The 18,703-nt window shown below is 36.0% G+C and overlaps 2 long non-coding RNA genes across 2 annotated transcripts in view; one reads left to right on the top strand and one right to left on the bottom strand.

Annotated features, from left to right (window-relative positions):
• The window catches only part of LOC141360818 (uncharacterized), a 261,227-nt gene that overhangs the window by 218,303 nt on the left and 24,221 nt on the right, over window positions 1–18,703 (bottom strand). Inside the window, exon 2 of the long non-coding RNA XR_012367064.1 lies at window positions 10,647–10,745. This is a non-coding gene — a long non-coding RNA (uncharacterized lncRNA). The remainder of the gene's footprint in view (window positions 1–10,646; window positions 10,746–18,703) is intronic.
• LOC129432707 (uncharacterized) lies at window positions 8,172–11,310 on the top strand. The gene is made up of 4 exons (XR_008640231.2): window positions 8,172–8,293; window positions 9,456–9,541; window positions 9,618–9,644; window positions 10,656–11,310. It is a non-coding gene; the product is annotated as an uncharacterized lncRNA (long non-coding RNA).

The following is an 18,703-nucleotide window of genomic DNA, read 5'->3' as shown; positions in this document are numbered from 1 at the left end:
TTCTTCCGCCATTGCGGTCTATGGCAGCCCATAGAACCGTACGTAGGAAAGTTATGAAATTTGGCACACTGATAGAGGACAGTCCAATGTGTCCCCACAGCAAATTTGGAGTCTCTATCTCTAACCCGCTAGCGCCACCAACAGTCCAAAGTTACACTTATGTTTTTGCTTATAACTTCTGATCCATAAGTCCTAGAAATAAAATTCTTGTTTCCTCTGATTCCCTGGCTCAGGACGATTCGATTGGACCCTTTGACGTCATTTTCCGTCATGAAAAATTTTCCGCCATTTTGAATTATTCGTAAAACCTACTTTTTCGAACTCGTCCTAGAGCTTTTGTCCGATTGCCACGAAAATTGGTATGTATCATCTAGAGACACTCATGGCAAAAAGTTATCAAAAGAATTTCGATACAGCAATCCGTTGTCGTATACCGCCTTAACGAATTTTACGTATAGCGCATAAAAACTGATTTTAGACTGTATCTTCGTCAAACTTAGGCCTATTGACACGACACTTGGTACTTGTGATGCCAGTCAGGAATTGAGGGTGCATGCACAGTTTCGTCACAGCGCCACCTAGCGGCCAGACAAATGATTTATACACCTATAACTTTGACTGCGATCAACGTATTGTGACCGGACTTGTTTTTTAGGAGTCCTTAGTAGTCGCCGAGTCCAACGATACCAAACATGCCAGATTTTGCCTTACGGTTAACCCTGCGCAGCAAAATAGCGCTTAAAAAACATGCGTGAATATCTCCGCGAGTGTTATTCCGATCGACTCGAAAACACCATAGGAAGAAACTAACTTTACCTTCTGAACAAAAAGTTATATTGGCGTTATATTAAAATTTTCATCAGAAATGGCCGAAAATTGCAAAAAACGAAAAATTACCTCAAATTTTGTGTTTTTCACACATAAATGGTTGTAACTTCGTAAGGAAATTAGATTTTTTCACTAGATTTGATACGCTGATGCATGAGCACATTCCGAGGCCACACAAAAAAAGTTGTATGCTTGCACCACTAGTTGGCGTTATAATTTAACAAAATCTTTAATATCAAGCCAGCCCTATGGTCATACAACTGTTTCTTCACTAAACTAAAGTATATAGTCGTAAAACTAGCTAGATGTAACACAATCATGACCTGATGTTGCATGCACAATTTTGTCATTGCGCCAACTACTGGTTTTGAGATAGAATATGGTATTTTTGCCTAAAACTACTGCAACAACACATCTAAAACCATGAGTCATCATGGATTAATCCTTTCATGGCTTTGACTATTATCACTGGTGGTTGCCAATTCATTCCCTAGCAACCATTGAGAATACCTTATCAACCGTTTATTGCAAGAGCTATATCTCTGCATCAGAACATCGTAGAGACACGGGGTGGTCTCTTTTGACTCAATAAACTTGCTGTAACATGATGTGACCCATGTTTTACCACTGCAAACACCACTCACATGTCCTTCAGTGCTCTAATGTTCCATGATTGTCAATAACAGAAGGACGATTGCAGTAGACAAGAACTTAGATTATTTTTGTTGATAACTTTTTGTTGTTTTCATCTAAAATTATTAGGTTTACCTAGATTCTTCAATCTGCTTATCCAATCTTAATTTTACATCCTATTGTGCCCTTTTTGGCTTGACCCCGGTATTGCTGCTTGCAGCTATATTTTTATATATGTATTCATAAGTGAAGTATGCTTTATTACCCGTGTGGCCCCTCATATGCAGTGTAATTTACACAGATCACCACATGAGGGAGCGCGTCAGCTCATGTCATCTGAGCTCACTGATTCCTGTGATTGTTGAGCAGCATTATAAACAATATTTGAATGAAAGATGATTGATAAAAATTAAAGACAGGTTGTAATCAATGCTGTCAAAGTGCTAGTGGAAGAGTTGAACCCACTGCCACTAGCAAAAATGCTGCTTTTTAGGACTTTGTGGAATGAAAGGACAATACCATGGACAGAGATGTGTCAATCGTTTCCGATTAAACAGGATATTTAAAGGTCAAGTTGGACGGATCAGAAACACACGGTCCCAAGCAAGTCCTCCAGTGGTGAAAAAGTCAGGAATTTCCGAGATTAAGCAAATTAACACAACATTTTTTGCATTCCAGCTTCCAGCGCACCGTCGGAGATAGTTTTCAGTATTTGCGGACGCATACTCGAGACGCAATAATTCTGAAGCCATCATCATTGCATGACCTGTTATTTCTGCATGGACACATTAACTATTTTATAATTAAGTTAATTTTCTTTTTATTTATTAAATTTTATTGAGGAATAAAGAAAATGCACATTCTTAAGCAGTATAGGGCCTATAAATGCTTTTCTGTTTGACAAGTGTAAGTGATTTAATTATTTTGTTATTTTATGTACATAATTATGTTATTTTTCATTGCAAATTTTTGTTAGCCTATTTTTGATTGTTCTGACTGTATTTCTGAAATGTTCCTTGATTTCATCATTCAAATAAAACCAAACATATTTTGTTTATTTTTAGTTTCTTTTCAAAGGAATATAGTTAAAGGAATATTCCATTTTCTTAAAAGAAAAATCCAGATAATTTACTCACCACCATGTTGTCCAAAATGTTGATGTCTTTCTTTGTTCAGTCGAGAAGAAATTATGTTTTTTGAGGAAAACATTGCAGGATTTTTCTCATTTTAATGGACTTTAATAGAGCCCAACATTTAACTCAACACTTAACAGAGTTTCAAAGGACTACAAACAATCCCAAACGAGGCACAAGGGTCCCATCCAGCGAAACGATTGTCATTTTTGACAAGAAAAATACAAAATATGCACCTTTAAACCACAACTTCTCATCTAGATCCGGTCGTGATGCGCCAGCGTGGCCTCATGCAATACGTCATGACGTCAAGAGGTCACAGAGGAAGAATGCAAAACTCCGCCCCAGTGTTTACAAGTGTGGAGAAAGAGGACCGTTCCGACATTGTTGTATGTGGAATGATACTAATTAATGTCTTTGTGTCAGTTTATTGTTTACAATGGTCCGCAAATGTGTGTTTCATATATGTAACACGTGACCTCTCTACGTCACTCACTACGCTAGAGCCTGAAGCCATTTGTTTTGAGAATAATGGCTGGCTGATGAAGTTATTGGCTGGCTAGCTCAGTCAAACCTAAATGGCTGCTGCAGCCGCCAAACTTTCATAGCTGCAAATGGCTGAAGCTGCCACTATGTGATGTATATGTTATACTGATTAACTAGATCTCAATCTTTCCAAGCAATGAGAAAATGAGACTTTTTTATATAAAAACTGTAATATAGACTGCAGCCTCCGGAGGTCGCCTTTTTACGCTGCATATATCATCAAAATATTAACAATTATAAAGTTTATTCTTATTCTTAGTTAATCGTGAATTGTTGTAATATGCGTATGGCTTGCGAATGTAATGCTCAGTTAACTTAAATAAACCAGGCTTGATGAAGTATGCAGCCTGCATGCGACCTCCGGAGGCTGATTGAGAAACGGCCTCAAGACTGTGCTGTTATGAAACCAGTCGGAAAATAGTTCTCGGGTATTGTTTAAATATTTCGTGTGTATATGTCTCTATGTGATAGAATTATTATTTTATGCAAATAATTCTAGCCGGCTCAGCCAAACTTTATCAGCTGGCGGCTCAATTTGGCTTAGGAAATTATTGGCTGATGGCGGTTGAACTTCTAAATGGCGTAAATGGCGGCGCCTGGAGGCGGCTTCGGGGTCTACACTACGTTAGGTCACGCAGGACAGGACCTAGACAAGAAGTGGTTTAAAAGTGCATATTTTTCTTTTTTCTTGTCAAAAATGACAATCGTTTCGCTAGATAAGACCCTTATGCCTCGTTTGGGATCGTTTAGAGTCCTTTGAAACTCTGTTGAAAAAAACTGTTAAGTGTTAAGTATTAAATGTTGGGCTCTATTAAAGTCCATTATAATGAGAAAAATCCTGCAATGTTTTCCTCAAAAAACATAATTTCTTCTCGACTGAACAAAGAAAGACATCAACATTTTGGGTGACATGATGGTGAGTAAATTGTCTGGATTTTTTTTTTTTTTACTAAATTGACTAATTCTTTAACTAGAAGAATAGCTGTAGGGGAGACCGGGGTTGGTTGTCACAATTTTTACTCATGCATGAATTGCTCATCTTCAAAAAAATCTTTCCGCAGTAATTCCTACATGAAATGAAACTTTGGAGTCTTGGCTTTAAATGTGTATACTTTTTACTTTTAGAATTTATTGTAACAGGAAGTAATTAACCATCAAAGACACTCTGACACAATGTGACAACCAACCCCATCACGGGGTTGGTTGTCACGGGGTATGGGGTTGGTTGTCCTATAGAGGTTCAACACTGTAAAAAATAAAAAGTTGACTTAACTTACATTTTCAAGGCAACTTGCTGCACAGCTTTTTTGAGTTTACTCAACTTTTGGATGATGTAGTTCACCTAACTCAATTTACTGAGCAATGACAACTTACACCAAAAGTTGAACCAACTTAAACTGATTAGGCTATTAGCAAATTTCTAAGTTTACTCAACTAGTGACTTAAGTCCCCTCAACTATTACAACTGTATTCCAGCATCTATCCGCAAAGTTAATACAGATACAAGTTGGGTAAAGGATAGTTCTTGTGTTCCTGTGTAGCTCAGTGGTAGAACATTGTGTTTGCAGCGCAAAAGGTCATGGGTTCAAACCCAGGGAACACAAGTACTGATAAAAATGTCTAGCTTTTAATGCAGTGTAAGTCGCTTTGGATAAAAGCATCTGCATGTTTTGTGGGAGTGAACCCTTTTTTGAAACAGAGACCTTTTTTTGCTGTGAGGCAACAATGATGCGCGTTAACTCATTGTGCTGCCCTCTACACTGAACACACACTTCTCAATCATGGTAACAATGAACAAACATAATTCTTTAAAAATTACTCTAAATATAACATATAACTAACATTAACAACATAACAACATAAATAAATCCAGCAAACATTAAAACAGTCATCTTTTTTAGTAAATATTAACCAAAGAAGTGAACATGTCGCAATGCATGCTGGGAACCATTCCGACCATTGTTTTTTTTTAAACTGCTTGTTCAGATTACTCAGGTTGGCAAGTTGGGTGAAATTGATATCAAAATGGTACCACAGTGCCATGTAGTATGTCTGGAATAAGCAGTTTGACAACCAACCCGTGAGACAACCAGCCCCGGTCTCCCCTAATACAGTCAGTACAGTAAAAAATGAAACGTATGTGTATCCTGTGTGATTTTGCGGGTGGGAGCAGGAGAATATAATACATATATTATAGCGAGAACGGGACAGAATCTTGCAAGAGTGGGCAGGAGCTGGACTGAAAATATGTCCTGTACAGGTCTCTACTGTGATAAAGACCAGCAATGACAAGTCTCTCATCTGTAAGTAACTTTTAGCATAAAGTGCATTTATCTTCTTCTAGCATCTGTTACCTTGTGGTCATTTTGCAGAGTCTGCAAAGTCTGGCTGCGTCCAAATACCTACATTTTGCGTACCACTTGACTACTTTCATGACGTGTTTCCTGTACTTGGCCCAAGTGGGCGTGAAGAACCCAAGTGTGCATGTAAAATTATCTACCGATGAGAAACACTTAGCAAGTGTAAAAATGTAAATTCAATTAAAAACTTGCACCAAAATGTATTAGCTTTTTATGGGCTACTTAAGTTTTTCTTAAATGAAATAAATAAACACTCTGAAATTAACAATTTTTGATTGTTATCATTATCTGAACCTTTCAGAAGCAGAATTCTTTGCATTCAGTAGACCCTGAATAAACAACTCAATTAATGTTAATGAAATCTAGGCTCTGCCCTGGCCCTATAGCCCGAGACCCTTAAGCTCTAGCCCGGCCCTTACCTGACAACTTATCAGAATACTCGGCTTAAGTCCAACTTTTAAATCCTCCCCATTAAGAATTAAGAATAGTTTAATACAAAACAATGTGTTAAAATTAACACATAATTTTAACACTTTGTTTTGTGTTAAACTATTTAACACATTATGTGTTGTTTTTAACACATTATGTCATTTCGTGTTGATTTTGAGTTCATATAAATAAAAGGGTGTTTTTCCAAAAATAACACAGATATGTGTTAAAGGAATAGTCTACCCTTTTGTCATATTAAACTATGTTATTACCTCAACTTAGATGAATTAATACATATCTATCTTTTTTCAATGCGTGCACTCTACAGCGCGTTGTGAATGTGTTAGCATTTAGCCTAGCCCCATTCATTCCTATGGTACCAAAAAAAAAGTTGTATTTTGTGGCACCATACTTACTGGTATAACTCCTTATGTAACAGTCTTTAAATAGGGAAAACACGGAAGTGTTTGGTGGCTTCCCTGTTCGGTACCATAGGAGTGAATGGGGCTGGGCTAAATGCTGGCACATTCACGATGCGCTGTACAGTGCACGCATAGAAAAAGATAGATATGTATTGATTCGTCTAGGTTGAGGTAATAACATAGTTTAATATGGCAAAAGGGTAGACTATTCCTTTAAGTTAAGGACAACACACTAGATGTGTTGTCCTTAACTAGACACAAGATGTGTTATTTTAAGAGTGTAACGATTTTGGATGTAGCCATGACTGGATCTATCATTTTAGCACTGTCAGCAGAATCTATCAGTTTGGTTACTAAAAGTGCATGAAATTGCATAAGTGAGCAGGAAATCAGATGATGTTAAAGATAGTTTATGAGAGACATCCGCTTGTGTTTGTTTTCCTCTCTGTGCTTTGCAGTCCAACTCAAAAATGAGTGACTTTCTGCATATTCTGCTTCATGTGATCGGTCTGCTTTATTTTGCCCCTCGTGCAAAGACCACTGAACCTATTTATGACATCACAGACCCAGCGTTTATCGATGAGTGCGTCAAAGAACACAACAGACACCGAGCCAATGTGAAGCCTTCTGCCAGCAACATGAGATACATGGTAAATATCATGAGTTTGTAACTATCACTAAACTATCACAGAAGATGTTTGAAGTTCTTGAATGCAGATCAGATGTAAGATTTGAAACCATAACTGAAATCATATGAAAATAAGTGTGGAATCATCACTCCTCCACTCGTGTTCACAGGCGAGCGCTTTGAAAAGTGGAAGAAAACGCTGCAACCTGGGTTTGTGATGATAATGAACCGTATTAATGCAAGAATTCTTCTAATAAATGGTTGGGACCAAACAAAAAAATGGCGGTTTAATAATGCTCTTTTGTTGGATGATAAAGTTATAGAAGAACTGAGATATTTTTGCATAAAAATGATGATCCAGAGATCAAAAGATCCACCTTTTGGTAAACATTTAAAGCATACATGAGGGGCCAGATTATTTGCTTGAATAGCTTGAAAAATAAACAGCAAAGGGGAAAAGAGTTGCATGGAATTATAGACCTCTTCATTGACAAAATATTTCCAACATTTGAACAATTAATACATAAATTTAATCTTAAATACTTGCAAATACGCAACTATAGCAACTGTATCAGCCAGAATATTGTAATAAAGCAATTTGTCATAGGCAAGCAAAAATACAAGAAGTGCTTATACCAAGTTACAAGTTTTAAAGTTGTAGTTATGTTCTAAATGTTCTAAACAAATGAAATGTAATATTTTTATTGCTTCATGAAATGTACAATTGCATTTAATTTTAACAGTCTCTATTGCCTGTCCTATGTTTTTGCAGACATGGGATGAGGGTTTGGCGATAAGCGCACAGGCATGGGCGAGTAACTGCGTCTATAAGCATAACCCTCATCTTCAGCAACCGGACAGAATGCATCCCATTTTTACACTTGTGGGTGAAAACATCTGGGCCGGTGCTTCGTATGGAACTTTCAAAGTGCAGTCTGCTATACAGTTATGGGTGGCTGAAGACCAATATTATAACTATGATAGTAATAACTGCTCCAAAGTATGCTACCACTATACACAGGTACACAGTTGTTTGTCAATTAATTTGTGGTTTAACATCTGACAAATGCTTACATCTTACCCAGCTGACCAATTGCAGACAATTGGAATTTGGTTTACAGTGAAATCTCTCTCTCTCTCTCTCTCTCTCTCTCTCTCTCTCTCTCTCTCTCTCTCTCTCTCTCTCTCTCTCCAGGTTGTCTGGGCGGACACTTACAAAGTTGGTTGTGCTGCACAAGCATGTCTGAATGGTGTTGCTGAAACACATTTTTCATCATCTCCTGGAACCGTATTTGTGTGCTACTATGCAACAGCGTAAGTGTAAAAGTATGCTGCGCAGTGTGTACCTGTGACTCTTCTAGTGTGAACACATATATGAAGAGTTTGGTTCCAAAACGCGATAAACGCCATTTTTGAAAAAAAAAATGAGTTACTGCCAAAATCAGTATTATGTATCAGGTCAGTAGTTAAAAGTAAATTCGTAATTTTACGCAAAATCCAATATCCGCCGTGTTATTCTGTCATCTTTTCTCCCTTTTTTCCCAAAATGCGATAAACGCCACTCCCCCTTTTTTACAGAACGCAATAAATCCTACAGCGCACCATTCACGCAATGTAACCAAATATGGCGGCGCGCTGAGTACATGGAGTCCTAGTTTTCCTCATCTACTTTGTACTTCGTGATCAACAAACAAAACAAAATAACACTTTAATAGCATTGATAAACCTGTGATGGTTTTCTGTGACGGGAAAGAAACGTAAGCCATCAACATCTAATAATTTCCCTGAGAGGCACTCGGAGACGGGTGCTTGTTCTCCCGACAGCATCAAGCTTCTCATGCGTGATTGACCTCAGGAGATCTTAAAACTTTCCATAATTTTACTCAAAGTCAACGAAAATCGAGCAGGACCAAAACATTTTACAGCTGATCGCTGTGAAAAACGTTAAGCGAGGACGTCAAGTATAACCGCAATGACAGGGTTCTTAATATGACATAGTAAGTGTTTGATTAATGACATTAATGATTTTAATTAGTGTGTACAACTAGTCAATTAAATGAATATAACAGGGCAAAGATGAATGCACATTTATATAGGCTATTGATTCAATAGATTTATAACATTTTGAATAAAAACTTGTCATGGATTTATTGCATTTTGTGGAAAAAATAATCTGTTTTTATAATAAATCTTTGAAAATCAACTCATGGATTTGAATTTTTTATGTTTATATAACCTAAAGATGGTATGTGAAAGTTTGTAACAGAAAATAGTTGTTTTCATTTTGTCACTTTTTTGGTATAGAAAACACTTTTTTACCAAAATTTGTCAAAATGGATTTATTGCGTTTTGGAACCAAACTCTTCATATGCACTACACATGTTTGTAAATGTAATGTGACATGACCTGATCTTTTTTTATCCACCTGTGTGCCAGAAACCTAACTTTGGCTGCTGTACATTTGTTGTTTTCACAGAGGAAATTATGCTAATTTGTCTCCATACAAAAAGGGCGAATCATGCAGCGGTTGTGGCACAGAGACGTGTGAAAACAATCTCTGCCGTAAGTGTGAGAAACAAAGTATAAAAACACTTATGAAAACGAGCTCATTTTAGAGATTTCTTATTTCCTTTCACAGAAAACTCAACACGGGATATCCGGAAGAGTAAGAAACTTTTTATAATCTTCATTTTTCTTTACAGTTTTTTACAGACGCTAGGACACATTTCTCAATACCTAGGTCACTTTTGCAAAACAGTTTTCATAACCGACTTTAAGCTTGACAAGGCAGTTCATTTCCCATTCAAAATGCACTACAACTACCAAATCACTTTATTCAGGTCTCAAATCAACTCATTCTTCCAGAACACTAGCAAAGGTTGACAGCCGACAAACACACTTTGTCACCCACAAAACAATGACCCATAAAACACTAACAACATGTAGCACTATACAATGTTTTCTTGTGTTAAACAAGGACACATCTCTGTTTATAATTCATTGCAATACATGTTACTGGAATGAATCACACATGATGCAGAATTTGTCAATATTTTTTGTTGTTTATTTATTTATTTTTTGCACTGCGCATTTCCATCCACTGATACAGATACAATAGTAATGCTTATCTACTCGGATGTGGACAGCTGTGGCTAGTCCAATTGTCCAATAGTTTTTATAGCATTTCATTTTAAGATTTAAAATATATTTTATTAAAATATTACTGTAGAAATTTAGCAAATTGCTGTCTTATTCAATTTTATATTATGTTATTGTTTTGAACATAAGTTTAACAGTTCTGAAAACACTATGTAAGCATGTGCAAATTGGCCTGTATGTATAAAGAGTTTTGGCAGTTGTTGTGTCTGAGTAAGAAAAGAATTCATGAAATTTGAGAGATGTATTATTATTATTATAGATATTATATGTAGTTATTGAATGCATTTTGTGCCAAAGCAATGATAATTGTTCATCATTTTAGCCCACATAGACTTCTGTTGTACTCACTGTGTGAAGAGTTTTGCAAAAGTGACCTCCTAAGTATTGAGAAATGTGTCCTAGCGTCTGTAAAAAACTGATAGAGACTTCAGGTTGCAAATGTTCAAATGTGTTTGTGGGGTCACTAATATCCTTTACAATGTGACACTTTTACAAAACTGTACCTTACTGTTTGTAGGGTATAACTGGAGGCCGGACTGGGACCCTGCAATCTCCTCATGCGATTCACTCTGTGGGTCATTTCATGAAATCGATGCCTTTTGCATCCCTTAGAAATAATCAGACATAGAAGTACTATAACAACAAATAAACTTGTCATTTAAAGCAAATAAATGTGTGTTGTTTTATTAATATTAGACCAAAGTTTAATTAAAATGGCTTTTAATCTGATATGGGTAAGGTTTTTGGCTTCTCCTTTGCTTTGATTTTTTTCAACAGGACTTTTAATTTCCAATTTTTACTTGCTGAATGCAAAATGATACAAAAATCACATTTGCTTGTTCTAAGTATAGTCTTATTGTCAAGCAATGTTTGTTTTAGCATAAGTATGTTTTATATATATATATCCTTATATATATACTTTCTCTTTTTGAATTCGGATAAAACTGAAATCTTTGGCCCATCTAACGCCAAAACACACAACTTTTCTGATCTCCAGCCTTTTTATCCTACTACAGTTCCCCATGTAAAGAATCTTGGGGTTATATTTGACACAAATCTATTCTTCGATAAACAGATCAGTTCTGTTGTTAGCTCTAGTTTTTTTCCATCTTCGCTCACTTTCTAAAATTAAACCATGTATTTTCACATACTTAATACGTTTTTATACAGGTGTTTTTTTTTTAGTTATTTTACAAAGATAAACTGTATTTTAAAATAATATTACTGTATAAATACAGAGCAATTTAATAAAATAACTAGCCGTATATTTACAGGGATTGACCTGAAAAGTAGTTGTATTTCATGTATTTTCACATAATTTATCTGTTTTTCTACAGTTTTATAACAATTATTAACAGTAATATTGAATAATGAATTAGGACTGTTAAATTCTCTGTATTTTTATGGTTTTTGTATGTAATTTTGAAAAACATTTTTTACCGTAATTTGACGGAATTTCTCTGGCGACTTACAGAGACTTACAGGATTTTTTTTTACAGTGCATTCCTTTCTGAGCGTCCCTTGGAGACTGCTATCCATGCCTTCGTGACATCGCGGCTGGATTATTGTAACTCTCTTTATTATGGCATCACAAAGTCCCAAATTTCCCAACTTCAACTAGTGGAAACCCAGCGGCCAAATTTCTGAAGGGTTACAAGAAATATGATCATGTTACAATCTCTTCTTAGATCATTGCACTGGCTACCTATTGAGTTTCGCATTGAGTTCAAAATTGTACTATTGGTGTATAAATCTCTAAATAATCATGCCCCCCCCATATCTATCTACTCTATTCTCTCGTTACAGCTCTAATAGGAGCCTTCGCTCCAATGATCAGTTCCTCTTGCAGATATTATGTAACTAGCCATGGACACCCTGCCTTTTAATTTGTTGTGTCATGTGTTTTAAGCTTTATGTCTTACTATTATGCTTTTACTGTATGCCTGACTATGTACAGCACTTTGGTATGTCTCAACTGTGATGAACGAAGCCCCCGCCTCGTCCTCTGATCGCCACCAGAGGGAGCCATCCCCTGAGTTTTAATGCTCATTTCGGACTTCATTTCCCATGATTCCACATACCGGGACTGATTACACTCTACCTGTACCTCATCATGAACCCTACTTAAACTCCACTAGGACTTTCATTCAGTGCGAAGTCTTGATTTGCCACGGCTGTCATCTCTGAGCGTTTACCCTGTCTGTTTATATTCTGGTTTGTGACTTTGATCTGTTTACCCATTATTACGAGTGTTTGCTGCCTGCCTTGATTTCCTGCCTGTTTAACGACTACGAGTTTGTCTGTCCCTTGCATTATACTGTTGGTGTTTAATCTGTTCTGTTTTACATTGAGAGACAATAAAGACTGCAAATGGATCCTCAGCCTCACGGTGCATCATTACATCAACCTTTTTTAAAGCGCTTAACTAATAAAGTGAACTTGAACCTGATATATATATATATATATATATATATATATATTAGGGCTGTCAACAGATTAAAATATTTAATTGCGATTAATCGCATGATTTCATGAGTTAACCCGCGATTAATCGCAAATTAATCACACATTTTTATCTGTTCTAAATTTACCTAAATGTAACACTTTTTAAGTTTTTAATGCTATATGCAAATGTATGTCTACAACAGCCTGTTTACATTTTCAACAGAACCATCAGTCATAGTTTTATAAATGTTTTTCCCTTTAGAAGACCTTGTTCTTTCTCCATTTCTGTTTGCTGCTGCATAATTTGTGACCTGTGATGGCAAATTGAGTTGGGATGAGCAAATTTTCAAAAATGTGTCATTTATATTTTAACATTCTCTATTAAAAAACTTCAAAACAATTGTTGGAATCTGACAAAGCATGACAGAACTATACCTGTTAACGCAGAGCAAAAACAATATCAATATACATATATGTTTTTCTTTTATTGTATAATTTTGACATTGAGACAGACCACTTTAAAATACTGTAGGCTTATGCAAGGGTTTAATATAATGACACAACAGATACTTTTCCTTAACAGTTAACCAAACATTCACTTCAGATATAACAGATTATAGGTCATACCTGCGTGATTTCTTGTCAAAACAGATATTTTTAAACCTGTAATTTTGTGTTAGATGTCTATATATATCAGGGTCACGCACTCGCGCGTTTGTGTGCATGTGCTTCAGACGTTTGCGTCAGACATCGCTTTTGAGCCTTGTCCTTGCTGCGTCTCAATTCATCCAGCTGTGGGTCAAACAGAAATTGCGTGTTGCGTTAATCGTGTGTTAATAAAATTAGTGTCGTTAAAATGAATTTGCATTAACACGTTATTAACGCATTTATTTTGACAGCCCTATGTCCTAGGGCATGTTCAAGATCAAACCAGTGCGCAAAGTTTTGCTACGGTTTGAACGACATGTTTTCTGGAAACGGTGTACACCGGTGTGCAACAGGGTTTGAGATGTTTTTTCTTGTTTGGTGGGTGTGTCAGAATTGCAGACCAATCAGCAGCATCATGTGAATAAACCATGCGGTACTAAACAAAAACAACTCGCACAATAGGTCCAAGTTCAAGCGTAATTTACAGGATTAAACGTGCTATAGAATAAAAAACTAGGCATGCAATAATAAGTGCTGAAAATGCTAATAACTATTCTGAATTGCACAGCCGATATTATGCACAGCTATTTAATGTACTACGGTGTTTGAAGAGTAAGTCCTTATCAATCTGAAATCACTGTTAGTTTGAGTCGTTTATAACATGCATTTGAACCTAAAGCAATACTCGTCAAACATCATCATTATAGATATTCTTTATTATCATGAAAAAAAGAAAAGGGTTTGGGTGAAGTCGTGGAGACAGCGGGAACATGGTCTGTACAAGTTCACTTTGCATCAGCTTCTCTTTGTGCGGCTGCCATGACTGCTTCAATCTTCCATCATCTTGCTTTCTGATTGGATATTGTTTCGTTTCACGTGAAAATCTCAAGGGTTCATGTTTAATATTTACGATCGAAGCGGCTCCGACGTTCTTCCGATCAAGTTTGGACACTCTTAACACACCTCACACCAAGGGAAAATCTGATAAGATAACACAGTGTTACAACTAACCCTGCTAAGTGAAAATATTATCAAACCTACAAAAAATTCAAAAATTCCAAAACGATGCTATGTTTTAGTTTTGGTATCTTACACACCCAACTCAGAAACCGAAAAAAAACATGATGAAAAAATGTTTCATCAATAACTCTATGGAAAAACATTATACATTTCCAATAATTTGCGGGAGATTGTCTTTTGGCAGCGTGAAAATAATACAGAAAAAAACGAATCACTCAACCCTGCAACAATGTAAATGGTCCGTGTTACAACTAACCTCATTACAAATAAATAATTGACTGTACATACACATAAGACAGACTATACAAGTACTTGAATAACATAATAACTACATAATAATAACAAATGTGCATTGTATTGTGCAAAAGAGGTATTTTTTAAGGAGCATAGTGCAAATGATTTATAATGCATTCACGGTAAACATTTGTTCAGTTCGTAGTAGGTCCTTTTTAATAATGAGTGTTAATAATAAAGTGTCTGGTGCATATTTAAGGGAGAAAGTCTGTTACTACAGGTGGTTTGTTCAGCCCACTCACCTGTGTGTAGCATACTCAGTTTTGAGTAGAGTTTTGGGCCGGGTCTACGGGGGGCTGGGGGGGGCATTGCCCCCCCAGATTTTCCTTCTGCCCCCCCAAAAATGTCCAGCCAACCTTAAAATAACGGAGTGTCTTTAAACAAAAAATGTCTTCTTTAGCCAAACGTTAGCATTTACAGCTCCCGCCCACACTCATCTGATTAGCTTATTCAAGCCTTGTTGGTCTTTTCAGCAGTATTTAAGTCACAGAAAAAGCACTACTGTTCTCTATGACGGTAACTAAAAAAAAACATCTTTAAAATATATATCAGAAACAATGCAATTTAGTATTACATAAACGTAAAAATAACCCAACACATATTAATTTAAAACTTAAAACAGTAAAACATGCCCAAAATATCCTCTTATCCTCTCTTGGACTCACCTCATTATTTATTCATTCAAATACAACAGCCAATGGCAAGTCTCCAGCAGCAAGTTTGTTTTAGACGTAGTTCTGTTTATTAAAATTGGAATATGCAGTTTGGTTGTGGCATACTATATAGTAGATATAAATGATATAAGATGGTTATACAGTAAATATACAGTATTGTAACAGCTGAGCATCGCGTGCAGTTTTAAAATGAAATTTTAGCGGTTTTGTCATCGTCATTCATCAGCTCATTCAGCTCGCGTTTGAGGAAAACTTCACACGCAACAATCTACAGACTTTTAAGTTCAAGAGGAGCTTTCACTCCGTAAGGTCATCGTAAGGTAAAACGGTGTATTTTATAATGTTGCGTTGTATTATAATATCTAATTTGCTGTATTATGAACAAAGCAGTGTGATTTATCTTTGGTCTTGTCGCAAATCACACTTACAGTATTTTAGGGCTTGAGCTTTTGTCTGGTGCCGTAATAGGCAAACAGGATAACATTTGACGAATTTTTCATGCATGTCAAATTGCATGATGTTTCAAAATATATTATTTAAAGCGTTGTGCTTTGTGATATTTGAGGTTGCTGCAGCAGCATGTATGATAGGGTCAGAAATTAATGACAATACAGCTTATCACATATATCACATTGAAAATACATTATTTTAAATGAAGAAAATGTTTGAGAAGTGGAAATAAAGTTCCTAACAAGTGTTTATTTAGAATAAAGGCATATGTTGGGTTGGGTAGGTATAAGAATGGCTTTGATTTATCTATAAGTGAAATAATAGATTAAATGCAGTGTAAACTTGAATAAAATATAGCTATATGTGCAGCTTTGTATTTATATCACCTGCTTGCCTGATTTCATTAACTAAATGTGTCAAACTAGTGTAATCATTATAACATTATAAATCATTAATTTAATTGCATCTACTTTTAAAATTTGAATGTGCAAAATGACATATCAATGGCCTTTTATAATAAGACATATGCAAAATAATATTGGATTGAAACATCCATAATTTTAGTGTATGAATCATTTTAGTCGAGAAATGGCTGCCCACCCAAAAATCCTGACTGCCCCCCCAGTCCAGCAAGCCTAGAACCGGGCCTGGTTTTAAGTGTTTTATTAATTAAAATCAATATCTTTATACATAAATATGTCCTCGTTGGTGTCAAATGACCTCTGCCAGTGATCTGACTTTTCTTTGTAAGCTTAGAATTTCTTCTTTTTACTTACATTGAACAGGTAAGTCCAAGGAAGCTTCCATGTCGTTCTGCCATACTAAAAAACTATAATAGCAGAGAGGGACAAAAACACTAACCTACCAATGCATTTCCACAACGCGTTTTCATTCAGAACACGTGAACCAGCTGAAACGGACAAGGAGATCAATGAGTACATAACGGATATCGTAGTTGCAACACACATTTGGAAAAGCGAGGCGCTAGAGAGCACGATTCGTTTGAATGCAAAATACAATTTCACCACTAGATGGGGGTAAATCCTAGTTATTGTCCCTTTACAGTTTATAATGTGGATAAGAGAGGGGGTGTGGTGGGTGGAATTGAGAGCTCCCACATCCTGTGGAAAAAAGCTGTTGAGTAGTCTAGCAGAGTGGGCTCCGATGCTCCTGTACCATCTTCCTGCACTGTAAAAAATAAATTGTTGGCTCAATGAATTATTTTTTAGTAACTAGTTCCACAGAAATTTGACATTCACTCAATTTCTGACTACAAAGTGTTAACTTGATTGATGTTTTTTAGTTGGCCCAATCTTGACTCAAATATAAAAAAGTATGTTTGCTCAATTAGCTTTATAGTTCATTCAACTAAAATGTTTTAATCAGTTGAATCTTTAAAAACTTACAGCAAAGACTCTGTCAATTAAAATTTAAGTATTTACTCAATGTTTTATGTGTTACTTCAATTAATATTTATTATTTGGGAATTTTTAATAAACTTTTTAAAATTATTTATCAAATAATTTATGCTGGTGTTGTTAACAAATAATTAACTTCAGTCACATAAAAACAAAAGCTTTATTCACTTATCATACAGACTGAAACAGTCCAAAAAGCACTCCAAAGTCACTCAGAACATCTCCAGAGCCATTTAGAAGAACTTCTTTCACCATGTAACTTATCCTTCGTCTGCCTTTCCATCATCACCGCTCTGGTTTGATAAACAGATGAATATAAATACACACACACATACATAAATACATGTTTAATATAATAAAGCTTGACAGTGAAAGACTTTAACGTTATACCCTAAAATTGCCAAATTTCCCTCAGACATCACACGTAATTGAATTAAACACTATTGGGCAGTTTTCTCGGACAGGGCTTATCACTGACTAAAATACTGACATCTCTTAACATATGAGTGCTATTGTTTTGTCTTAAAATGCACGCCAGTATTGTATTTTATAAGGTTTGTTTGTAAAACTGTCCCAATTATAATTAAGACGGAGTCCTAACCCTGTCTGGTAATCTTAACTAAAATAGCTCCACTTTAACTCGGACACATAACATAACACACCTTTATATAACTTATATCTTTACAAAAACGTCGAGTATTTGCGTCTTTGCCAATTAATATAGTCTAAAATTAACATTTATTTACAAACACTTACCTGACGTGAACTTGAGGAAACGGCTAATGACTTGTGTCGTTGTGGGAAACAGTGAGTGATGCCGGCTGTTTGCGTGCGGATTGATCTCAGATGAAATGACTTGTGATCCAGATCCTTCCGAGTTAAGACATTTTAAATTAAAAACTCACGCACATACTGTACATACACACACACGTGCGCGAGCGGGTCGCGCGCACGCGGCGCGCACACGGGTACACACACGGGTATATTTAGAAGTTTTATTTAAGATTGTTATGACATTGGGACTACTTCTCCACCCGCTCCTTCAGTTATGAAGTTCAAATTCGCATGCAGTTCGGTTATAACAAATGTAAAAGATATGAAACATCACTCAACATCGATATTAATTAAGTGCAATTCTAAAATATGGTTTAAAACATAACCCTTTCATTGTTAAGTATGAGAAATTAAAATGAATTAAATCGCATGTTTAAACGCCACAGAGATATCAGAGCCAGCAGTCGATTTCTGATGGGCTTGCCGAGGAGAGGCTGCTCTGGGCGGGGTGTGAGTGCTTGCGCGACGGTGATTTTCTGGAGCTTATCTGGAGCTCATCTCCGTCCGAAAGTGTCCGAGCACATTTTTAAATAGACGCTATCTTTATTAACGGACCGCATATTTAAACTTAAAGCACATACATTCACGCCTGAACAACTCTTACAATTACATTTTGTGACCAAATAACAGTAATATTATGAGCATGTTGTTGTCAGGAAAATAGCTGTCATAAGTCCACATATTGACCAGATTTGTCTTAATTAGTTCAGTCAACATAGCCATTATGAATGTTGACTGGATTTAAAAATAACCATTCACTTAATGTTTTAAACACAGATTTA

Source organism: Misgurnus anguillicaudatus, chromosome 1 (genome assembly GCF_027580225.2).
Source record: "Misgurnus anguillicaudatus chromosome 1, ASM2758022v2, whole genome shotgun sequence".
NCBI lineage: Eukaryota > Metazoa > Chordata > Actinopteri > Cypriniformes > Cobitidae > Misgurnus > Misgurnus anguillicaudatus.
This window is presented reverse-complemented; position numbering and strand designations above follow the sequence as displayed.